We start from the raw sequence: 26392 nt of genomic DNA, 5'->3' as shown, positions 1-26392 counted from the left end.
AGAATTACCTGTAATCTTTCTTATCATTTTCCTTAGCTGTTCAGCTACTGTTTGTAAGAGTCCTACTGGTGTGTGTACGTGCCTGTGCGTGCAAGAGAGGGAGGAAGAGAGAGGATGTATTTAGTGAATCTCATCACTTGTTTATATTATGGGGAGTTTATATATTTTCGTTAAAATACATTTGTATTGACTTTTTTACACTTATTTGTCTTAGACAGGGCAATTAAAACAGCTTGAAGTATAGCTGTCAATTTTTGCTAATTTAAATTTCAGTTCACCAAAACAAATTTCTTTGAATCGTTATTGTCATCGAAGAGAATCCTGAACGAACGCTACTTACTGTTTATGTTGCTGTTAAAATACTAACGTTGGAAATCCCAAAGACAGAAGTAGAAAATTAGAGTTTATTTATTAACATTGGATGCAAATTCACTCTTCTGAATAGACATCTCTTGGCTTATTTGGAGACTTAATATGTGTTACTGAATAAAATAACCTACTAACATTTTTATTTAAAAAAAATTTTAATTTTTGTCGGTACATAGTAGGTGTATATATTCATGGGATACAAGAAATATTTTGATACAGACATGCAATGTGTAATAATCACATCATATAAAATGGCATATCTATCTCCTCAAACATTTATTCTTTGTGTTACAAACAATCCAATTACTCTTTTAGTTATTTCAAAATGTACAATTATTTTATTATTGACTATAGTCATCCTGTTGTGCTATCAGATACTAGGTCTTATTCATTCTTTTAAACTACTTTCCTACTAATGTTTTTAGTCTTTGCTTCTTGGTTTTGTTTTAATATAAAAGGCATAGAATTCATTTGTCGAATATGAATTTACAATCATTTCCTCAAAAAGATTGGAAAGCTTCCCGTTTCTCATTCTAAGGCATATCATGTAATTAGTTAATCCCATAATCTCTTTCCATATGTTGCTCTATTTTGGTCCCTTTAGATTTGATTGGAAAGTTTCCTCATACTTTTTTTTTCTAATAAGGAAAAGCAATATATTTTAAGGTCTTCATTCTGGTGATCAAGTTAGAAGATGTCTTTTAGCTTATACAACTTCCAATGCATTACAAGGTTTTGAACTGCAACAACATTGTTAGACCGAAGGAGGGAACTGAAGAATTGGAATCCTAATGTAATCTGAGGGTATTAGCCTAGTTTGTCTCTTGACCTTCATCAATACTTATTACCTCGGAGAAGGAAATTCTCAACTTTCAACAGTAGACCAGGGCAGACCAGCATTACCTCTTTGGGAGGAAAAATTATTAGGTTGCTTAAATAATATAATATTGAGTTTAACAGATGAATCTTGGGGTGTTGGTTTTCTTCCGTCATCCCATTTGTTTGTATTCTTTCACCTAGTTACTACATTTCCTAGTGGTCTTAAAGTGCCCACTGGGTGCTTTGCAACGTAGAGGACACATATAAGATAATCATGATTTTTCCATTTGGGGCCAGTGCATTTCACAAGCACCAAATCACAAATAGATGCCCTCATAATTGAAGATGCAAAAAACAAAACAGAGAGAGAGTGAGAGCATGTGCATGATTGATTCCCATATATTGTTTATTAGTTTAATACCTTAGTACATTAACCAAACACAGGACTTCAGGACAGGTCCTCTGTGGAGTAATATCTTCATAGAAGCTATTCTCCCATAGATATATCCTTTCATTTGAAAGCGTGCAACTGCCCAATGGGCTCTTCATGCCTGCTGGCCAGATACAGCCGATATATCAATTTAGAGGAATTGCAGTGGAGAAATAGTTTAATTCAAGCAGAGCCAGCTGAGTGGGAGGCTGGAGTTTTACTACTCAAAGCAGTCTCCCCCAAAATTCAGAGATTGGGGTTTTTAAGTATAATTTGGTGGCAGGGTGGCCAAAGGAAGTTAGGGACAGGGTGTTCCAGGTAGAGAGTAGGGCATGTCTAGGGCATGTAGGAGACCGTGGTTCCAGTATGAGTGTCCTACTCCATTCAGTTTCTTGGAATAATACCATAGACTAGGTGGCTTAAACAACAGGCATTTATTTCTCAGAGTGCTGGAGGCTGGGATGTCTAAGATCAAGGTGCTGGCAGATTTGCTGTCTAGGGAGGGCTCACTTTCTGGCTTGTAAACAGCCACCTTCTCGCTGTGTGCTCACATGCTCTTTCCTGGGTGCAGGCTCCTGGAGAGAGGGTGAAAAGAGATCTTCTCTCTCTCTAATCCCATCAGGCACTAATTCCATCATGAGGATCTCACCCTTATGACCTAATTTAAACCTAATTGCCTCTCCCAGAATCCCCACCTCCAAACGCCATCATGTCAGAGGTTAGGGCTTCAACACAGAAATGTCAGGGGACACAGATATTCAGGACATGACAGAGGGTGAAATAGGTATTCATGGAATAAATTGACTAAAGTTAGGGAGAACCAGAGCTGGAGGACCTTGACCCCCAGGGAGTTTTAGGGGAGAAGGAAGGTGAGGAGGCCTTCCAGCAGAGGTTTCATTTGTTGGACAAGCATTTATTGAAAGTCCCTGTGTTCTGCGGTGCACCTTGCTGGATGCTCTCAGCCAGGGTGTACGTGGAATTCAGTTTGGGGAAGAGGACCCATCAACAGCTGATAGGTTAGAGCACAGGGAGGTGGAGGTTTTTGCAGTGGTCTGGAGGGAGGTAATAATGAATTCAAAATGAAACGAAAAGGGAATAGGGGAAATGGATGCAGTGTCCATTCCATGTCCCAGGAACTTGGTTTAAATCCTAGCTCTTGCCTGTTAACTGCTGGATGATCTTGGCTAAGTTGTCTAACTTTCAGACCCTTTTTTCTGTTAGACATAAAGTGGATTACAGTTACTATCAATTTGATGCCACGATTGATGTAGGGAGGAGACTTAGGAATCAGAAGGTGTCTCCAGGAGGGATCATTGAACTGTCCTTGCTACTGTTCCCTTAGGAACATTCTACATGGCATTGCCTCATAAGAAACAGTCCCTGGCCAGGTGCGGTGGCTCACGCTTGTAATCCCAGCATTTTGGGAGGCCGAGGCGGGTGGATCACGAGGTCAGGAGATCGAGACCACGGTGAAACCCCACCTCTACTAAAAATACAAAAAATTAGCTGGGCGTGGTGGCGGGCTCCTGTAGTCCCAGCTACTCTGAGAGGCTGAGGCAGGAGAATGGCGTGAACCTGGGAGGCGGAGCTTGCAGTGAGCCGAGATTGCGCCACTGCACTCCAGCCTGGGCGACAGAGCGAGACTCCGTCTCAAAAAAAAAAAAACAACAACAAAAAATCCCTTCGCTTTTGAGGTTAAGTGGGCCATGTTCCCTTGGCAAGCCTGACAGTAGCGGAACAGGGTCTAGAAGCCAAGGTTTGGATGTGATGCTAGTTTACTGATTGGTCTTTGCTTCTCTGCAAAAATATCTACATCTGACAGGCTCTTGTTTTTCTCGGTTTCTTTGTTCTTTTCTGCAGTTCTCAGTATCTGCTGTAAGACTTTGTTTGCTCATTTGATTCTTTTGTTAAACAAAATTATGGGAGGTCTTTGTTCTAGACTGGCCCCAACAGACCAGTCCAAACCAAAATGGACTCAATCATGGTAACTGCGATGTAATCAAATTGAAACTTTAAGGAAGCAGAGACCCAAAACAGACCAAAAAAATTTTTTTAACTCTTGAAAACAGGAGATTGCATCATAATAACAAAGTCCCCTCTGCTCTAAACCCCACTAAAAAACAAGTAACCTGAAATAATCAGTCAGGTTTTTTTTCTGTTTCTGTGTCCTTGTTTCCATCTTAAAAAACCCACTGTTCTGCTGTTTTCCAGTGGGATTTGAGATGAAATAAGTCTGTTAATGATGGTGACAGAGTGACTTCAATGCCTAAAGTTTGGGTCAGCCTCTCAAAATTGCCAAATTTACCAACCTCTCAATCTTGAGAGGTTGATCTAAAGGGGGAAAATTGTTAAAAAATTAAATGTAGCCTAAAGCTGCCTCCTTACATATTTTAAGTTTGGCCTAAATGTTTCTCCATACATAGTAAACTGTGACCTAAACGCATGTGTGAACAGACTTGCGACCTACTCTTGTAACAAGTAGCTGAGTCTCACCCAATCACATTAGCTGAGTTTCAGCCAATCGCAGGTGGCCACTAGTTCAAATCCTGTTCAAATAAAGCAAACACCCAGCTGTATCCCATCTAGCTGTTCCTGTACCTCAGTTCTGTTTTCTGCATATCACTTTCCTTTTTCTGTCCATAAATGTTATATGACCCAGAGTCGTTCTGAATGTATTCTGATTCCGAGGGCCGCCCAATTCATGAATCATTCTTTGCTCAGTTAAACGCTATTAAATCCAATTTGTCTAAAGTTTTTCCCTGAATGCTTCCAATAATTTTGGAAGGTAGATGATGGTGGTAGGTGGTGATATTATTTCTTACATTCCCCTCGACAGATTGGAAAACTAAGTCAGCAAGAGATTACGTGTTCAAGGCACACACTAGCTTGTGGCATATTGAGAAACTCCCATCTCTAGGACTAGTTTTATCTCCTATAAAACACAGCTGCCTTGTGTGTATTTTTCTTTTATTTTACTACGATGCTTTTAAAATGACCATGGGTTAGTATGGAAAATAGTAATTTTTGCACGTTGAAAGTGTGCATTGTAAAAGATTGTCTGATGTGGATGATGAGTAGTGCCACTTCCAATTTTATGTGGCCGTGATGAACTTGGCATAAGTTCTGACCCAGATCTGAGCTATTCTAATGGAACAAACAAGAAAATACATCTCCTCTGTTGCTAGTTTCCTATAAATTCTCTAAAATTATTCTCTGCCCTGTTTTGTTTTGGTTTTTGTTTTTTGTTTTTTTCGAGGCAGAGTCTCGCTTTGTTGTCCATAGTGGAGTGCAGTGGCATGATCTCGGCTCACTGCAACCTCTGCCTCCCGGGTTCAAGTGATTCTCCTGCCTCAGCCTCCCGAGTAGCTGGGATTACAGGCATGCACCACCATACTTGGCTAATTTTTGTATTTTTAGTAGAGATGGAGTTTTGCCATGTTGGCTAGGCTGGTCTCGAACTCCTAACCTCAGGTGATCCACATGCCTTGGCCTCCCAAAGTGCTAGGATTACAGGCGTGAGCCACCATGCCCAGCATTGGTATGTTTTTAAATTTAGATTTTAGGATGGTTGGCCTATTTGTAAAAACATTTTAGGTGATTCTAATTTGCTCGTGGGATTTGGTGTGTGTGGGAGTGGAGTTGGGTGAGTTGGTAGAAATGGGGAAGGTGGGGAGTTAAGCCTTGTTTCCGTGGAATTTGAGAGGCCATCAGGATGTTATAGTGAGTATAAGAGCTCCCTCCATTACAGGTAACAGAATCCTATTAGCTGTAAGGACAAAATTATAACAAATTTAGTTGAAAGATCTCAATTGGCTATATTTGCAATTCTAGAATTGAGCAACACTTTGTTCCATAAAATTGAATAAATGTTGCAGTGAGTCCAGCAGAGCCTAGCTTAATATTCAGAAGAAGGGCTGAAGAAAGTAGAAACAAAGAACACAAAGTGAATTGGTCACTTCAAAGTTACTTTCCTTATAAGACAGGGACATGGAGACAGAGCAATAGAGAAATAACTGGTTACATCAAGTGACTTCAAGTTAAAGATTGAAATGGAGGGAGCTTCATTATCATGCCAATAGAAACTGGCCTGTTTGGGAAATAGGCTGCTATCTGTCTCTCCTGATTTCTTGGAAAGCCAGATAACAACTCAGTTTCCATTTGGTAATGTGGAACTTTAGCATGGGTGACTCCATTTTGATTTTTATTCTGCTCTGTTGGGGCCTAGTACAGGAGCTTAGTCCTAAACAGTGGCCTCCTATCATTTTTATTTATATAGCCAAGGTAACCAAAAACAGGGAGTTTCTCATCAGGACTCCGGGTTGTCTTAGGGCACTCAGTGACATATGAGCCACCAGGGACCAGCCCTCACTTGTATTCTCTCTGCCTCCCATCTTGGCTTCTCTGTGCATCTACTCTGTGCCTCTTCCCCACCCTCTCCCTCTGGCTTCCTGCACCCCTGCAGTCCTCATGGTGGAGAACCAGCCTGTCAGCATCGTAGGTTTCAGGTCAGCTTCTTGGAGAGTGGCTGGGAGTTCTTTCTTTTTCTATCCCAATACTCAATTCCCAGGGAGGGCTTCTGGCCCACCCGAACCAATCATAAACCGTGGAGCCACTGAGTCACGTGGCCAGGGTCGTCTGTGTGAACCTGGCTGCTGTGGGCCCTCACTGTCACCATGGCCACAGAGGCAGAGAGAAGCGGTACCCAGGAAGGGGGAGGCTGAGCGAATAGCCAAATCGACGTGTCTATGCCCATGTCCACGTAGAATCAGGCTCCAACATCTGCGTGTCCTTACTTAATTCAGACAAAGCCAGCATTGTCGCCTTTAGAACGTGTGACTCATGCTGGCAATGGGCCTAGCCACAAATTAGGTCACACACAGAGGAAAGAAAACTGATATCTATTGATCCTTCCTCCTCCATGTCAGTCACTCTGCTGGGCAACTTACAGCTGCCATCCTGACAGTCAGAATGGCAAGCACCACCGTGCGCCCGCTTTCAGGGATTTAGGCGAGTCGGCAGCACCGGGAGCTAAGTGCTGTTACCTCATTTTGCAGAAGAGGAAGTCGAGGCTCAGAGATCAAATCACTCGCCCCGGGTGCTACTGCTGGTCAGTGGCAGAGGCAGGGTTTGAATCCAGGCAGGCTTCAGAGGCAAGTCATAATTGCCACTTTTCTTTTGCTGGTGAGGAAAGTGAGACTCAGAGGCTAAGGAGTGTCTAGGGTCACACACCCTGATGGCTAAGAGGCTCAGCCAGGGTTAGACCCGGGATCCTGTGCCTTCCAAGCGTAGGCTCTTCCCTCCGTGCTGCACCCTGTTGCCTCCATGGAGGAGGAGATCTGTTGTACAGATTTCATTTGACGTCCCCAGTGACCCGTGAGTGGGTGGGTTTGAGTGGAAGGTGACGTGTCTGCAGATTATAATAGATAATCCTAATCTTCCTTGTGTGTCTTCACTTTCATAGGACAGTCTTTTGTAACCAAACTGAAAAACTCGTCCTGTAGACTTTTAGCCTATTATCTAGCCTACAAAGTCCCTCTGAAATAGGGTCCTATCTTGCCCTACATAAATAATCGAGGCAGGCTATGCACAGCTGGGAAATGTCCGGCAAAAGACACCAGAAGAAAAGCTTCCTGCTCTGCTGATCTTCAGCGATGACATCCTTTCAGGAGGCCTTCAATACATGCAGCAAAGGGGAGATTAAGTGTGAATGTAAATACAGAGAGGCCACCCAGCAGCTGCTGCGTGAAGCCACCATGGTATTAAATAGCATTTGTCCACTGGGCTTGAGCAGAAATGAAGTCTTGAGATTTACCCTTAGAGAAGTGGCGGGAAAGTGTGGTCTGCAGGGTGGTGCCAGGTCAGATCCTAGAGCAGGATGACTTTTCCAGGAGGGATGACACAGATGGCCTGTGCCTGGGATCAAGATTCAGAAAGGAGCCCCATACTCAGTGGCCCTAGAGTCACTGCCTGGATTTGAATCCTAACTCTGACGTCCACTAGCTCTGCATTGCACAAGTTACTTAATAATCTCTATTTGTTAGTTTTCCCTCTCTAAAGTGGAAATGATAATAATAGTACCGCTTTTCAGGTTATCTTAATATTTGTTTAGGTAAATTATATTTATAAAGCATTTAGAATAGCCCTTGGTAGATACTAAGTGTTATATATGTGTTTGTCAAATAAAATATGAATGTATAAAATCCATATTTATTAAAAGCTTCGAAATTAATCTCAGGTCTTGGTGATGACATAGACAAAAAAAGAAGTATTTATTTGACCTTCGCTTTATTGGTTTCCTAGGGCAACTATAACACATCATCACAAACCAGGTATCTTAAAACTGCAGAAGTGTACTCTTTTGTGGTTCTGTAGGCAGGAAGTCTAAAATCTAGGTGTGGGCAGGGCCACGCTCCATCTGAAGGCTCTAGACGACAATCATCCTTGCCTCTTCTGGCTTCTGACGGCTCCAGGTGTTCCTTGGCCTGGCCAGGATCACTCTCATCTCTGCCTGTCTTCACAGGGCCATCTCTAAGTCTCTTCCTTTCTAAGGCCACCTGGCACTGGATTTAGGGCCTACCCCAAGTCCAGAATGATCTCATCTCAAGATGCTTAATTATGTCTGCAAAGAACTTTTTTGCAGGTAAAGTCATGTTCACAGGTTTTTTTTTTTTTTTTTTTTTTTTTTTTTTTTTTGAGATGGAGTCTTGCACTATCTCCCAGGCTGGAGTGCAGTGGCGCGATCTCGGCTCACTGCAAGCTCCGCCTCCCGGGTTCACACCATTCTCCTGCCTCAGCCTCCCGAGTAGCTGGGACTACAGGCGCCCGCCATCACGCCCGGCTAATTTTTTGTATTTTTAGTAGAGACGGGGTCTCACCGTGTTAGCCAGGATAGTCTCGATCTCCTGACCTCGTGATCCACCCACCTTGGCCTCCCAAAGTGCTGGGATTACAGGCGTGAGCCACCACACCCGGTACAGGTCTTGGGGTTAGGACTTGGATCTGTCATTTTGGGGAACACCATTCAGCCTGCTACTCCTGCTATATTCTTATTTAGTTCTCCAAGTAACCTTGTGCTGCTCAGAGATATTAAGCAATGCACCCAAGGTCATATTTCTTGAGAAAGACAGAATCAGATTGAAACCTGACTGTCTGATTTCAAGTGCTTATTTCACTTCTGCAGATGTGTAGCAAGCATCTACTGGGCACCAAGCCTGATGCTATTTGGCAGATGGTGTTGACTGGGCTCCCTTGCTCTCAAAAAGCTGACATTCAGCTGAGGAGACCTCCACCTCCACAGTCAGCTGTGGCACAGGGCAGGCTGGTCCGTGCTTACTGTGAGGTATGAATAGTGTTCACAACTGTCTAGAGGAGGGATTGGTCATGGTGGGGGCAATCAGAGAAGGCTTCCTGGAGGAAGTAGCATTCAAACTAAGCTATGAGTGTGTGGAAGAGTTCAAGACACAGAGAACATTCCAGGTGGAGGGAACTGAGGCCTGAATGATGCAAGTTGAGACAGGCTCATAGGACATGGCCTGGGGAGCAGTGAGGCTGGTTCCCTGCATGTCTGGAAGGTTGTGAGGACATGGGCTGGCGAGTAGCTTGGAGGCATATGGCATGCAGGCTCTGGAATATCATGCTGTCAGGGTGCTGCAGACAGTGGAGATTGAGCATCACTCAGAAGAAAACCTCTAACCCTGGCCAAAGCAACATGAAGGAGGCCATGGGGAGCATGGATTGGCCCCTGAGTTTGTTGCTGGAAATTCTTGTGTGTATTTGGACACTAGTGGCTTAGCTCAGTCCTGTTCAAAGTGTGGCCTTTGGTGCCAACAGCATCAGCCCCACCAGGGAGCTTTTTATAAATGCAGATTCTTGGGACCCATCCCACACTTAACTAAATCAGAATTTTCTTTTCTTTTTTTTTTCTTGAGATGGAGTTTCTTTCTTGTTGCCCAAGTTGGAGTGCAATGGCATAGTCTCAGCTTACTGCAACCTCCGCCTCCTGGGTTCAAGTGATTCTCTTGCCTCTGCCTCCCGAGCAGCAGGGATTACAGGCACCCGCCACCATGCCCGGATAATTTTTGTATTTTTAGTAGAGACAAGGTTTCACCATGTTGGCCAGGCTGGTCTTGAACTCCTGACCCCAAGTGATCCGCCCACCTTGGCCTCCCAAAGTGCTAATTTTCTGTTTTTTTAAATTTAAAAAATATTTAAAATATTAATGTTAAAGTATAATATGCACACAGAAAAAGTACGTGTAAGCTTACAACTTGATGACTTTTCACAAATTGCATCCATGTAACTAGTACTCAGATCGTGAAAAAGAACCATCCGACGGAAGAACTGCCTCCTGTTACCTGGGCACTGTCTCCTGCCTCCTCCCAAGGGTACCGCCCACCTGACTTTCTGTAGTATAGATTAATTATTCCTGGTGGGATCACACCATATATACTCTTTGGTTTCTGGCTTCTTTTGCTCAACATTTTGTGAAATTTATCCATATTGGTATGTGTAGTTGTAAATCTTCATTCTCATTGTTGTATACTATTCTATTATGTGAATATACGATTATTTGTTGATCCCCCTACTGCATTGGCATTTGAGAGGTTTTTGGTTGGGGCCATTATGCTTAGTCCTGCTATGAAGATTTTTTCCTATGTGTTTTAGTGACTGTATGTACACATTTCTGCTGGGCATATATCTAGGAATGAGTTGCTGCATGATAGGGTATGCATTTTTTTCACCTCTAGTAACGCTACCAAAAAGTTTTCCCAAGTGCATATGCCAAGCAAATTAAAAAAAAATTATTATGGAGAATTTCAAATATGTATAAAAATAGGAGAGTCTGATGAGCCCCTATTTATCCATCACTCAGCTCCAGCAACTTTCGACTCATTACCAGTCTTACTCTGGTTCTACCTCTATTCACTCCTCCTACCCCCTTCTTTTACTTTGAAGGAAATCCCAGTTGTTCTGTCATTTCATCTGTAAGTATTTCAGTATGCCTCTCCAAAAATAAGAACAATACTATTATCATGCTGTGGAAGTTAACAGTATCTCTTCATTGTAATCAAACATTCAGGAAATGTTCAGTTTTATTGGTTTTCTCATAGATGCATTTGTAAAAGGTTTTTTGTTTGAATCAGGATATAAATAATGTCCATACATTGCAATTGGTTGATATATCTCCTTACATCTATTTATTTATTTATTTTTTTGGAAATGGAGTCTCACTCTGTCACCCAGGCTGGGATGCAATGGCAAGATGTGGACTCAGTGCAACCTCTGCCTCCCAGGTTCAAGCAATTCTTCTGCTTCAGCCTTCCGAGTAGCTGAGACTACAGGCATGTGTCACCATGCCTGGCTAATTTTTGTATTTTTGGTAGAAGCAGGGTTTCACCATGTTGGCCAGGCTGGTCTCGAACTCCTGACTTCAAGTGATCCCCTGCCTCGGCCTCCCAGAGTGGGGGATTACAGTCATGAGCCACTGCACCCAGCCTCCTTACATCTATTTTTGATTTATAAGGTGCATCTTTATGTCTTTTTCCCTCTTGCAATTTATTTGTTGAAGAACCAAGTTGCTTTTCCTACAGTATTTCCCTTAGGCTGCATTTTGCTGGTTGCACCTTTATGGTGTTCTTTATCATGTGCCTCTGTCTACTGCATTTCCTGTAAACTAGTACTTACAGAGATCAGATTCAGGTTCATTTTGGGGTAAAAACACCTTTACAGATAGTGTCATACATTTACATCAGGAGATGGATAGTTTCTGGTTGTATCTTTTGTGACGTTGGCAGCGATGATGATCACTGTCTAGATTTATTCATTCGTAATGGGCCCAATTCTTTCAAAATCATTCACAAACATGCTCTCAAATATATTGCAACTTTTAGGGGAAAAGGGGGGATACTTTGCATATTTTGTAACTTAAACTTTTTACTTAACATTGTATCATGGGCATCTTTCCATGTCTGTTCCTAATAGGGTGTTGCCTAAATTAAGAAAGTTTTTTTTTTTTTTTTTTTTTTTTTTTTTTTTTTTTTTTGAGACGGAGTCTCGCTCTGTCGCCCAGGCTGGAGTGCAGTGGCGCTATCTCGGCTCACTGCAAGCTCCGCCTCCCGGGTTCACGCCATTCTCCTGCCTCAGCCTCTCCGAGTAGCTGGGACTACAGGCGCCCGCCACCACGCCCGGCTAATTTTTTGTATTTTTAGTAGAGACGGGGTTTCACCATGGTCTCGATCTCCTGACCTCATGATCCGCCCGCCTCGGCCTCCCAAAGTGCTGGGATTACAAGCGTGAGCCACCGCGCCCGGCCAAGAAAGTTTTTTAAGTAAAGAACTTAAAACATTCACCAATCTTTTGATGTAAAGCCAAGGCTTAAAATTTGTTTTTGTTAGGTGTTAATTGTTAGAAGTTTCAAATTTAGTGTTTCCGATATAAATCATACTCAAAATGTATCCTTTATAATTTGTGGTTTCTTTGTTTTGGTTTCTTTGAAGTATAGCAAAAACTAAAACACTTAAGAGTTCAGAGTTCTAGATTTTTAGTTTGTTGTTTTTCTCCCCAGACTTTTAAAATTTACTCACATGTAATTTCATTCAAATAACTGGCCTTTAATAAGTCTTTATAGAACATTTGACTTAGGTTTTTAATGCCCCTTCTCTTTATGTTCGTGGGTCTTTAGTTTTTGTAGTATTTAATTATTATTCATTAACAATTGTGCTTACTATACAGAAAGGGGCCTGGGAGCAAACCCAATGTTATGGGTTGAATTGTGTCACCTAAAAATTATGTGGACGTCTTAACCCGAAGTACCTCAGGATGTGACCTTATTTAGAAACAAGGTTGTTGCAGATGAAATTAGTTACTTTTAGGTCATACTGGGGTAGGCTGGGTCCTTAATCCAATATGACTGGTGTCTTTTTAAAAAGGAAATTTGTAAACACACACACACAGGGAGAATGCCAAGGGATGATCACACTGCTACAAGTCAAGGAACCACCAGAAGCCAGGAGACATCTCTAACAGATCCTTCTCTTAGAGGCTTCAGAGGGACTACGGCCCTGTTGACACCTCGATCTTGTATTGCTAGCCTCCAGAACCATGGAGACAATACATTGCCACTCCGTTGTGACACTTTGTTACAACAGCACCAGAAAACTAATTCACCCTGTAAGTGGATAAATGAGCTGGTATTTGCAGAGGGCTAAGAGCACCCGACAGAGTGGTCACCTCATGGGGAGGGACAGCACAGCCATGTGTTCTGAGGGATGGAACTGATGTCCATGTCATCTGGTCAGCCGAGAAAGTGGGCTTTAGCTCCTGGGGTCTCTATTCTACATATTCTATTCTCTATACCTACATCTGAATCACATTATCTATTTAATCATGAAGATTCAACTCTACGTGCGGAAAAGGAAAAAGTGAAATAGCTTAAATAGTACACATGATTCTTCCTATTGTTCTACAGCTAGATCACATAGTATTCAGCTGAAGAAGCCCTTACTCTCAGGGTTGACGTTCTGTTGTTGTTGTTTCTCTGTAGTCGGCTGATAATGCATCTCTCCTTTCTTAAAATCTTTATGATTCATTTAAGTCTCTGGGTGAGTTCCAGTGGGGGGCTCCATTTTTCCTGTAGAATTCAAAGTGCCTGGATTTTGTGATGGCTATTTCTATTTCAGGGACTTAACAATTTATTTCCAAGATAACTGCTTGTTACTTCCATGGGAAAATTCAAGTTTATAATACTTAAGCCAACAGGAGTCCCCAGCTTAATAGTAACTACTTAACAGTAATTAAATATCTGCGAAGAGCTCAGGGGCAAGGGACAACTGTGATGTGAGGAACACTTTGTGTGTTGCAGACCAAAGGTGACAAGGGCTGCTGGGGATACCCGAAATGAGAAGACATAGTGTTGAATTAAATCCGAATCATCGAATGGGCTCAATTATATATGTTGCTTTTGTGTTCAATATTTGCTAAAATAATTTCTTTTTTTTTTTTTTTTTTTTTTAGACAGAGTCTCGCTCTGTCACCCAGGCTGGAGTGCAGTGGCGCGATCTCGGCTCACTGCAAGCTCCGCCTCCCGGGTTCACGCCATTCTCCTGCCTCAGCCTCTCCGAGTAGCTGGGACTACAGGCGCCCGCCACCACGCCCGGCTAATTTTTTTTGTATTTTTAGTAGAGACGGGGTTTCACCGTGGTCTTGATCTCCTGACCTCGTGATCCGCCCGCCTCGGCCTCCCAAAATGCTGGGATTACAAGCGTGAGCCACCGCACCCGGCTAAAATAATTTCAAACTAAGTTTATTCTAAATTTTAAAACAATGTATATATATATATATATATATATATATATATATATATATGTTGGGAAAAATGCAAATATCACTTAAAGGATGAAAAAGGAAAAGTAAAATAACCCCACTTCACTCTCCAGAGGTAATTAATGATAACCAGGTTTTGTACGCAACCGTTCATTCATTCATTTGGTAGATGCTTATTGAGTGCCAGGCTCTGTTTTAGGCTCTGGGAAATAAACATCCACAAAATGTTTTAGACACACACGCACACACACACACATTTTTTTTTTTTCCAAAAGGAATTGTTTGAGAGCCCAGGAGTTTGACACCAGCTGGGCAACATGGCGAAACCCCATCTCTACAAAAAAATGCAAAAATTAGCCGGGTGTGGTAGCACACGCCTGTAGTCCCAGCTACTTGGGAGGCTGAAGTGGGAGGACTGCTTGAGCCTGGGAGGTAGGTGGAGGATGCAGTGAGCTGAGATTGCACCACTGCACTTTGGCCTGGGCAACAGAGTGAGACCCTATCCCAAAGGAAAAAAAAAAAAAAGAAAGGAATTATTTGACATGCTCTTCTGCCCCTTGCTTTTAAAATTTAATATATCTGATAGATAATTCTAGTCATGCGTTTCTCTTTAATTTGGAAAAAAAAATGCAGGGATAACCTATTTATATGACTGAAAATTCCAAAGTACAAAAGAATATGCGTGTGAAGCTTCGGTCCCGTTCCTGATTCTCAGCCACCCGCCTCCCTTTATAGGCAACCATTGTTATCAGTGTTTGTGTGTGTCTGTGTCTTTTCAGACCTATTTTATGCATGTAGAAGCCAACATGTGTATATGGTCTTGTCTCCATCAGTGAAAAAATACTGTATATATTACTTGGCACCTTGCTTTCTTTTTAAACACACAGCATGATTATTATTTTATATTAGCACATAAAGAGCCCACTCATCCTTATTTTTTTAGATCTACCCCTAACAGTTTTACTACCATTTTTTAAATTGCTGTGAGGTAGTTTATTATTTATCAATTAATTTCAACCATTTTGCTGTTATATACATTGTTATAAATTATTTCAGTTATTCCACAAATATGCAAGTATATATATGTGATAAATTCCTAGAAATAGAATTGCCAGGTCAGTTTATAATTTCATGAATTTGCACTGAGTGACTTTTCACTGAGGCTGGACTGCAGTGACACAATCGTAGCTCACTGCAGCCTCCACCTCCTAGGCTTAAGCGATCCTCCCACATTAGCCTCCCCAGTAGCTGGAACACAAGCATGCACCATCCCACCTGACTAATTTTTTTATTTTTTATAGAGACGGGATCTCCCCATGTTGCCCAGGCTGGTCTCGAACTCCTGGGCTCAAACCATCTTCCTGCCTTGGGCTCCCAAAGGGCTGAGATTATAGACGTGAGCTTCTGAGCCTGGCCAGTTTGCACTTTTGATAGATATCGCCTAATGGCACTCCATAAACGTTGAACCAGTTTACTTATATGTCAGAAAATGCAGAAACAGCTCACTGAATTTTGTCTACTGTCTTGTGGGGTGGACATCATTTCTATTTTATGTACATGGAAATGGAGGCTCAGAGAGGGTAACTCACTTAGGCAGGGGTCACATAGCTTGTGAGTGGGCAGAGCAGGAATTTCAACTCATATCTGACTGATTTCAGAATCTTGTTTTTTTCATTATCCTCTTAGACTAGGCTATTACATAATACATTTAGGGGGTTTGAACAATGCATTCCATGGAAAATCCTTTGTAAGTTCCAGTACTTCCTAGATGTCTAGAAAGGAAAAACAAATGGAGTGATTTTGAACATTTGATGTAAAGGTTCTGCCAGGTATTAGTCAGTGGATTTTAGCCCATTCCCATGGTACCTTTTTGGACACCGTACTGCTTGTTTTCCAGGTGTGTCTTCCCTGCTGCAACACGACTAGGCTCCAGAGTTAAGAGCTGGGCTTTAGTGCCTTCTTATGTGCCTTTTAAATTAAAAATTATCATTGTTTTGTTTAGTTTATTTTTAGTAATTCTTCTATTTTTGGAAGCTTATTTACTTTTTTTTAGCCTTTTGAGGTAAATTATTTTATTTTTATGCTTATTTTCTAATAAATGCATTTAAGTCTGTAAAATTTCTCCTGAGGACAGTTTTGGCTTCCTCCTGTAAGTTTTTAAATGCGGTGTTCTCATTTTTTTTTTTTTTTTTCCTGAGATGGAGTCTCATTCTGTCGCCCAGGCTAGAGTGCAGTGGCGCGATCTTGGCTCGCTGCAACCTCTGCCTCCTGGGTTTGAGCAATTCTCCTGCCTCAGCCTCCTCAGTAGCTGGGATTACAGGCATGCACCACCACGCCTGGCTAATTTTTGTGTTTTTGTAGAGATGGGGTTTTCCCATGTTGTCCAGGCTGGTCTTGAACTCCTGACCTCAGGTGATCCACCTGCGTTGGCATCATTTTTTATTTCTAATAGTTTATCATTTGAGTTTTGATTCCCCTCTTTACTCATTTGGCTAATAATATTGAATGAATTTTATCTTTTTGAAAAGCAGTGATTTTTTTTAAAAGTACGAGTTGTTATAGTTAGTTCAGTAAAAAATGTTAAAGCCTTCAATGGTTATGTTCTGAAGTCCACTGGGCTTTGTCCTGAGGTGTGAGCCGGATGCCTAGAGCGATTCATAAGGCTGCTTCACTCTCTCCTCATTGTTTTCTGGCACTGCACAATGAAACCTGTTCCTTCCATTACAGTTGTTGAGGCATTTGTTGATTATGTCCCAGTTTCCTCCTTGTGAGAGCCCTTGGGAAAAAAACCTTCTTTCTAGTCTTTTTTTCCTGAACAATTGGCCTGGACAGTTTCAGGTGGCTGCTACTGGGAAGTTTTGAAACAGTGAATCACCCTTCGCCACAGGTATAGGACTCTGCTGTACCTTTTGCTTCGTATGTTCCTTGTTCAGCAAACAGGTAAGGAGTGAATGCTGCTGGGGATGGAACCATCAGTCAGAGGGCATCTGACTCTGTGGAGGAGCTCCTGTTTCCTCTTAGGTCCCTGGGCTTGCTTTTCTTTCTTTTTCTTTCTTATTTATGTTATCATAATTCTATATCTATCTCTGTAAACTTAGGTAGATATAAATAAAAATAAAAATCCTAATCTTTCTTGAGTGGGATTAAAATAAGGAGAGTCGATAATTTAAAACTACAGAAGGGAAATAGAGAAGATCTGTTTTCCCCATCAGCCTGGATGAAAGAAGTTTCTTTAGCCTTGCAAGGAGAGTGGTGATTAGTTTACAGAAAATGGCTGGAGAGACAAAGATTCTGTTTAAGAAGCCTGTGGAGAATGAAGCTTCTTAGTCCACCCTGGGAGCCAGAAAGTGGTGATGTGACTATTCACATTTGGTTTTTCCTTAGCGTTGATTACTTCATGTAGGAATCTCTTAAGTTCCTGAATTATGATTTGAAATGTTTCAATCTGATGCTGTCACTGATGAAATTAGGACATGTTTACCAATTGAGATGAAGGCTCTCTTCGAACCTAACTGCATCCTGGGAAAGAGGAGGTTGTATACGTTTTTATATCCTCTTGGAAACTGGCTGACCCAGAAGCTCAGCCTAATGAGATTTGGACAGCAGGCCTTCAGAAGGGTGATTGATTGTGACATGCTGCGTTTTATGTGCCAGAGCTGTGTATAAATGACTGACTACCCGGATGCCTGCCTGGCGAAGAATTGTGTTTCTTTAAAGAGCCATTCCAAATATAACTTGTGCATAGAAATAAAACTGAGCAGAAATGAGTATCTCCTTCTGAAATTCAAGTAAATAGCTCCCTGACTTCAGAAATGACAGCTTTCCAAGAGTTGTATTGCAAAAACAGGAGCAGGCCGGTCTTTCTGAGGACTAATTTGCTCGCATGGAAATCACACGCTCTCGTGTGAGAGTGTATTTCAAATCTGTCCCCTTCTGACCACCAGGACTTCCCTCTCCCAGCTGAGGCTGCCAGTCCCCTGGACCATGGCCAGGGCCTCCTAATGGGCAGAGAGAATGGGCAGCAGCTTGCAGTAGTAGCCCCGAACTCCTGTAACAGCTAGGCCAGCCGCTTCCCTGGAACATGCTAAACACTCCTCAGCCTCAGACCCTTTGCTTCTCTGCCTATTCCCTCTGCCTATTCCCTTCTGCATGGCTCGTTTCTTTTTTTTCTTTTTTTTTTCTTCTTCTTTTCTTCTTCTTCTTTTTTTTTTTTTTTTTTGCATGGCTTGTTTCTTGTTTCATTCCAGCCTTTGCTCAAATGTCATCTCAGAGGGACAGATCGTCTTCCACCCCCACACCCCTCACCTTGCTTCATTTTTCTTTATAGCATTTATTCCGGTATTACAGTAAATATTTGTTTATCTCACTTGATAGACTCTAAACGTCTTGAAGAGGGGAGCACTACTGATTTTGTTCACTCCTCCATACAGTAGCCCTAGAACCTGGAGTGGTGCCTACAACGCAGCAAATGCCCCATAATTGTCGCGTGCATGAGCAGATACACTCTTGTGTACCCTCTCAGGGCCCCCTCCTCTTCCCTTTGTGATCACCCACAGTCCTGCATTATAAAGATCCTCTTGCCCTCCTCTCCCACCATGGTTGTCGTTCGGTGGAATCCTAAATCTGGTTGCAGCGTTTTCTGGTTACTCCACTTCCTCAGGCCTACACCCAAGCGGCCGACTGCTCCCAGAAACAATTGCGACCGTGCCAGCTGGACTCGCTTAAATGAATATCCACAGCCCCCACGAGGATGCTCGTACTCCTGACAGCTCTGACCTGTTTCTCAGTCAATCCTCTTTCCTAACCCCCTGCTTGCACACGTCCTCTTCTCTTCTCAGATCTCTACCCTGAACTCTCCTCTGCCAGCTAGAGACCATACTCTTCATGGAGAATATGGACGGAGTCACTTGCAGACTCACTCATCCCTCCCTGTTTTGACTTCCAGGTTTTTACTAGGGTTAGATATGCAGGAAATGTTTTTGTTTGTTTGTGTTTAGGATTCTTTTCCCAGAACATTCTTAGCCAAAAGATATGATTAATTTCCAAGTTTTTGAAAGAGTTATCAATCCACCAGAAGGTCTGTGATGTTTATGCCACCACTAGTAATGTGTTGGGTATTTAGAAAATGGAATTGTAAAGGCTATGACATTGCATTTTTAAAAATACATATTTCTTTATTTTATTTTATTTATTCTTTTTATTATACTTTAGGTTTTAGGGTACATGTGCACAATGTGCAGGTTTGTTACATATGTATCCATGTGCCATGTATATATATTTCTCACTACTGTCGAGGTTGACCGTTTTCACATCTGTTTCCTTTCTAAGGGGTTTGTCTGTGAAATGCCTCTGCCTAGCTATGTAGCAGAGTCTTAGTCTTTTTATTATTGATTCCATGACAGCCTCTCTTCAGACGAAAACCCTTTCCCTAGGCTGTTTACCGTGAATTGGTATTAGGCTATTTGGTTTTAGGGAATCTGTGAGTTAGGGGAGATCTTCCGATCAGAAATAATTATTCAATTCCCTACTTCCGTTTTGTAGATGAGAACATGAAGGCCCAGATAGAAGAAGCCTGCTCATTTAAGACCCTGCAGCCAAATGAGAGCTGGTAGGATAACTAAGCCAGAAAGAGGACAAGGGGAATTTTTGCCTGGGAGGTTATCTCAGCACACAAGTGATCCTCCTGCCTCAGCCTCCTGAGTAGCTGGAACTGTAGATGTAAGCCACCATGACCAGCATAATTTATCAAGAATGGTACTGTGATTATGAATCCACATTTTGTTTCTCCAAGGAAAATAGTCTTGCCTAGGAGAATGCTAGGTTCTTAGATCTCATTTAGATGTCTTATTTGAGGCATGCAAGTTTTACTGAGCAATTGCTGCAGGTGGACAGCACTGGTTAGGGGTTACAGGATTTGTGTGGCAGAGAGAACATTTTCTACTTTAAGAAATGAACAGTCTCTAGTGGAGGAGACAAATGTATTTACATATAATAAATAGTCCAGGGAACATGTAAGCCAGTGGATCATTAAATGTCACGAGTTATGAGTTGCAGGGATTTAGTGATGAGGGAAATCAGCTGAGGACCTCACATTTTAACTTTCAGGATAGGGAGGATTTTTTTTCCCCCTGGAACTTGAGCACTGACCATTATAGGGAGGGTTTTGATAGGTGGGGAAATAGCATCAGCAAACCTCAGAGGGGTCGTGAACAAGGCATGCTTTGGAAGGTTGGGGATCTGGCTGGATTGAAGGGGTCTCATTTGAAGGGAGACATAATTATAGCAACTCTATTAATTGCTCAATATGTATTGGGCATCTTGCTAAGATTTTCACACATTGTTTTTTAATGATGAGTATTATTACCTTCATTTTACAGATGAGAAAAATTGAGGCCCAGGGAATTTAAATAATTTGCTAAAGTTACACAGCATTAAGTTTCTTACCTGGAATTTGAACTCAGCATCACTTGATTTATGGTGACCATATATTTGTCATTTAAACGGGCACCTTTTGAGAATAAAAGAGAGCGCTGGTAGTGATTACGCTAGAACAGCAGATGTAAACCAGGGCTGTCTGGGCAAATCAAGATATGTGTTTGGTCCCTCTGACTCCAAAGCCTGATTTCACTTTGATTTGCATTGGAAGTGTAGGGTTACCTTGTGGGTAGCTTTAAAGACAATTGATGGAGGCCATGTAAAAGGGGTTAGATAGACTGATTAACCTGATAGCACTGTATAGAATGGAATGGAGTAGAAGAGAGATGAGAGGCCAAAAGAATAATTAGTGGGTGACTTCATTAAAAGAAGGGTAGATGTGATGGAGATCTGAACTGGATGATGGAATGCAAGGGAGGTAAGACGTCTTATAAATTATTTTGTTTTGTTTTGTTTGAGACAGAGTCCTGCACTGTCACCCAGGCTGGAGTGCAGTGGCACAATCTTGGCTCACTGCAGCCTCCACCTCCCAGGTTCAAGTGATTCTCCTGCCTTGGCCTCCCAAGTAACTGGGATCACAGGTACTCGCCACCACACCTGGCTAACTTTGCATTTTTAGTAGAGTCGGGGTTTCATCATGTTGGCCAGGCTGGTCTTGATCTCCTGACCTCAAGTGATCTATCAGCATTGGCCTTCCAGAGTGCTGGGATTACAGGCGTGAGCCAGTGTGCCCAGCCTTATAAATTGTCTATAATGAAAAATTCCACACCTACTCAAAACCAGAAAGAATACAGTGAATCCCCATATGCCAGTGGCCCAGATAAAAAATTATTTGGTTTTATCATATTTGCTTTATTTATCTTTTCCTTGTCTTTTCTTTCCATTTTTCTTTGCTGAAGCATTTAAAGCAAACCCAAACATGTCATTTTCCCTCCCACCACAGAGTGGATTTCTAAAGAATATTGACTATCCATAGTGTCATTACCAAATTACCAAAGTTAATAAGAATTCTAATTATTTTACTCTTAAGTATCATCATTAAGTTTAGTGCCCATATTTTCTCAGTTATCTTTTTTACTGTTTCTTTCCTTCCCTTGAATCGGAATCACAGCAAGGGAGAAAGAAACTCTTAAACATTGTGGTTTTTCTCCAAAACTGAGTCAAAAAGTTTTGAGCTTGATAAATGAGGAAAATTAGTTAACTGGTTAACTGAGAAGTGGAGTTTGGAAAAGGGAAAGTGATTGTAGAGAAAAATAGAAAGAGGTCCAACAACTTTTTTCATTTCAGACTTTTATTTTGAATAACCTCAAACCTTAAAAACATTGCAAGAGTAGTACAGATGAACACCTGCTTATTCTCTACCTGGATTCATCAGTTGTTAATATTTTGCCACACAGCGAAATACTTCAGCATGCTCCTCAGGTCATTTTCTTACATAACCACATGCAAATATGACATGCAGGACATTTCTCATTGTTATGACACTTTTGTCTTCCAAACAGTTGATATTTACATTTCTCAAATATTTACATTAATTTTTTATAGTTTTTATTCAAATTAAATATTTTGTCTGTGGTACTACATAAATGACATGCCCTGTCATTGTTATCACAGTAGGAGGCTCATGATGTCAATTTGTCTCATTGTTGGTGAAATTAACAATGTGGTTAAGGTAGTGTCTTCTAGATTTTTCCATATACTATCCTGTTCCCCAACGATCATTTGCCTAGGGCTTTTAGCATTCATAGGTTATTCTTGCCTTAATAAATCATTTACCACCAGGCCCTGTGGCTCACACCTGTAATCCCAGCACTTTGGCAGGCTGAAGTAGGTGGATCACTTGAGCCCAAGAGTTTGACACCAACCTAGGCAACATGGCAAAACCTCGTTTCTAGAAAAAATACAAACATTAGCCAGGCATGTTGGTGTTGTGCATCTGTAGTCCCAGCTACTCGGGAGACTGAGGTGGGAAGATCACCTGAGCCCAGGGAGGTTGAGGCTGCAGTTAGCTGAGATCACACCACTGCACTCCAGGCTGAGTGACCAAGTAAGACACTGTCTCAAAAAATAAAAAATAAACCATTTACTATAGTGCTGTAAAGTGGTGGTGTTCTGTCACTTCTTTTCCATTTATTAGTGGGCATTCTGCTGTATCGGGAGCATTCTGATACCATGTTATAGAAATGGGGAAACCTGCTTATTTCAGTATTTCCCAAGGACTTGATGGCGATTTTGTGAGTGGCCAGAACAGAGCTCAGGGTTGTGGATTCTGTGGGAGTGCAGCGAGTAAGGCTGGAGACGTGGAGATGTAGAAACAGTCGGAAAGGCTGGGTGCTTCTTCGGTTGCCAAGGAGGCTTCATTTAGCCTGGCATTCTCAGTGGGGGTTCACAAGCGTTCAGGCTCAGCTATCACAAAGCATTCCTTTTCATCTCCACACTGGCTGTGGGTTTCCAATCCCATAGCTCATAAACAGGCATAGATATAGATCCACCAGAGAAATTGGTTTGTTTTGTGTTTAGATTGAAAGAAGGTAGCCTTTGGGCATTTCATTTCCTCCCTTTTCATTTGGGGTTTTGTTTTCAGACATTATATAGAACTTTATATAGGACAGATTCAAAGCAAATTAGAAGGTGTCATGTTTGTATTGGATTCTAGGAAGCTTCTTGGAGGGCTACCGAATTCTTACAAATCTCAGTCTCATTTGGAGTTTCTGACTCTGCTCTCAGCTGCGATGAATAATTGGAAGACTGTTAAAATGCCGGGCTCATTAAACCAGGGTCAGAAACCCGGTCCCAGTTTGCTCAGCTGGGAGAAAAAACATTCCGTGTCCAAAGACAGTCTGGGTCTTGACCACCTGACCAGGCAGCCACGGTGGCTCTGCTGTTGGGCACAAAGGGGAAGGGACTTCACAGTCTGAACTCACAAAGCACATCCTGATGAGGCCTTACGTGTCCCACTCAGCCTGTGGCCAAAACCCCACACAGGGCATCCTGTAGCGTAAAATCAACTCATTCTGTGCTCAGAGAGGGCTTGGCACACAATAGGTGCCTTCTTCACCTCACAGGATGATGGATATTTAGAGTGGTTAGAGAGTTCACAGCTGATCATTTGTTAATGTTTCCCAGCACTCAAAAGGTTGTTAGGGATAACAATGGCATAACATTTATAGAAGAGGAAACGAAGGCACAGAGTGGCTAAGCCACCTGCCCAAGGCCACACAGCCATTAAATAGCAGGGCTGGAGTGCTCTGCTCCTAACTGCTATGGTAATTGCCTGTCTTTCCTCATCTCCCATCCTGGCATTTTTATTTAAGCAGTGCCAGTTACTTGCAGTTCCTTCAGCCTGTCATGTTGTCTCATGTCTGAATAACTTTGAACGTGCCTTCCCTGTCCCTGGAGGTTTTTCCCTTAAGACACAGCTCAAATATTATCTGCTGTAGTAAGTCTTTACTCCTTATAACTCTCCCAACCTAGCCAGCTGATGCTGAGCCTTATATGCCTGCATCTCCCCACACAGCACACCTACTTTATTTTGTTTACTGATCTGTCTTCCCAGTAGGCAGTGAGCCTATTAACAGCATGGATTGCATCTTTTCATCCTTGTATCCTTAGAATGCAGTACAGACTCTGAAATGTATTTGTGCCTATTAAGCATTTTTGGGAATATAGTCTGACCATGCCATTAAATATATGAAGGGATTTCAAAACGTTCATGGAAAATGTGTATATGGAAAAAACTATGCATGGATTTCAAAATTTTTTTGTGTCAGAATAAACTTATATTAACTTCTTCTAAGATATCTGAATGGGTACTAGTTTGATTCACGAAGAAGGATAAGACATCAGTTTTAAAATAGCCTGGATTAGGCTGGGCATGGTGGCTCACACCTATAATCTCAGCACTTTGGGAGGCCGAGGTGGGGAGATCACTTGAGCCCAGGAGTTCGAGACCACCCTCGGCAACATGACGAAATCTCATCTCTTCAGAAAATACAAAAATTAGCTGGATGTGGTGGCACGTGACTGTAGTCCCAGCTACTCAGGAGGCTGAGGCGGGAGAATCACCTGAGCCCAGGAGATCGAGGCTGCAGTGAGCCATGATCGTGCCACTGCACTCCAGCACGGGCAACCGACTGAGACCCTGTCTCAAAGAAAACAAAAACCAAACAAACACCCCGTATCAGTGCCACATGAATTCAAAAACTGAAGCAAGAACAAACATCAGTTTGTGTGTGTGTGTGTGGTTTTTTTTTTTTGAGATGGAGTCTTGCTCTGTCACCCAGGCTGGAGTTCAGTGGCATGATCTCGGCTCACTGCAACCTCTGACTCCCAGGTTCAAGGGATTCTCCTGCCTCAGCCTCCCGAGTAGCTGGGATTATAGGTGCCCACCACCACGCCCGGCTAATTTTTGTATTTTTAGTAGAGAAGGGATTTAACCGTGTTGGCCGGGCTGGTCTCGAACTCCTGACCTCGTGATCTGCCCACTTTGGCCTCTCAAAGTGCTGGGATTACAAGTGTGAGCCACTGCACCCTGCCCAAACATCAAATTTATGGTGAAGCTTGGGTGGAAGAATAGTGAAATAATGGATGCTTTACACATATTGTGTGGGGATGATGCCTCAAAGAAATCACAGTTTGCAAATAGGTAACTCATTTTAAGAAGGAATGAGACAATGCTGAAGCTGAAGCCTGCAGTGGCAGACCATCCACATCAATTTACAAGAAAAAATTCATCATCTTGTTCATGTCCTATTGAATATAATAATAAACTATATATACATATCTTATATATCTATAAATTTAAGGAGATCAGAGCCCTCTTATTCAGTACAATTATGACTGGTAGTTGGTAAGTTTCTTATGACAAACACTACATGCTGAAATACTGTAAAAATGGTTCTAGGTCACATATCCTACATAAGAATATGGTGAGATCTGATTTACAGGAACCAGCATTTTTAACTTTGTTTTGTCAAGAAGTGTGTATTTCTTATTTGTGATTGGGGGAAGAGGGAGATAGAGTACTAGATTAATAAAATTATTTTATTTTAAACATTTAATTTAATTAAAACAAATTTACGTGAGCTCAAACTATATATAAGGAAAATAATTTCCCCTTCATACTGCTTCTAATCATACTGCCTGTCCTGGGGAAGCCATTGTTGACAGCTGAGCCTTTTTTCACGCAGAACAAAATAGGGTTTGGCTGATCCACATTCTCACAGCAGTGTTTGTGATCTCACATGGACCTCCATACAGACCAAAAAATGTGATTCAAATAACATTCCTTTCAAAGTCCTCCCAGTAATCCTTCCCCCAGGAACAGCAGGGACAAAGGCTGTAAATGGAATTATGCTTTCCAGGAATGTCTTAGGGGAAGAAATGCCGTCGGAATCCACAAATATTTTGGCAGTGGTCCTTAACCCCTACTCTCTGGATTCGCCAGGGGCGGCAGCACAGGACCCCGGCCCATGGCCCATCGCACCGTGGGGGAGCCCCAGCCCAGCTGCCCCGTCATCAGGGTGGCTGCACCGCAATGGTCAGGATATCAGGCTCCAGGAGATCTCTGGAGCGTCCCTTCACCCTGTGCAACCTGAGTACTCGCTTCCTCTAAAGGAACTGGAAATGATTATCTTCCCAGTTATAGGCTGGGCTGTACCACATGCTACATCCAGGTAAAGTAAAATCACAGTCCATACATGGCTGTGAGCACATGGCTGCCAGGACGCTGAACAGGCCAGACTGGTCCAGATGTTTTCACAGGAATAGCTTCCCGGGCAGCATGTTTTCTGAGCTCCTTACGTGCAGAGTGAGTTCGTGCCACCATTAATTCTAGTAAAAGCCAACGTATGTCAGTCCTGCAGGGAGAAGCCACTGCAGTCAGCTAAAGGAGAGGAACTGATGTAGGAACAAAGCACCCTAAAGGTGTTCAACTTGCATTTTAAATAAACAAAAGGGAGACCTCCCTCTCCAGAGTACTTTGTTGTATTTGTGGAGGCAGCGGGGATACATTTGATA

The 26392-nt window shown here is 42.2% G+C and overlaps 1 protein-coding gene across 1 annotated transcript in view; it reads left to right on the top strand.

Annotated features, from left to right (window-relative positions):
* PROM1 (prominin 1) overlaps positions 1-26392 on the top strand; it is a 152420-nt gene that overhangs the window by 43219 nt on the left and 82809 nt on the right. The window lies entirely within an intron of this gene.

The sequence above is a fragment of the Symphalangus syndactylus genome, chromosome 16 (genome assembly GCF_028878055.3).
Source record: "Symphalangus syndactylus isolate Jambi chromosome 16, NHGRI_mSymSyn1-v2.1_pri, whole genome shotgun sequence".
In the NCBI taxonomy this organism is placed as follows: domain Eukaryota; kingdom Metazoa; phylum Chordata; class Mammalia; order Primates; family Hylobatidae; genus Symphalangus; species Symphalangus syndactylus.
The sequence above is the reverse complement of the archived record's forward strand: the minus strand, read 5'-3'. Positions and strand labels throughout refer to the sequence as shown.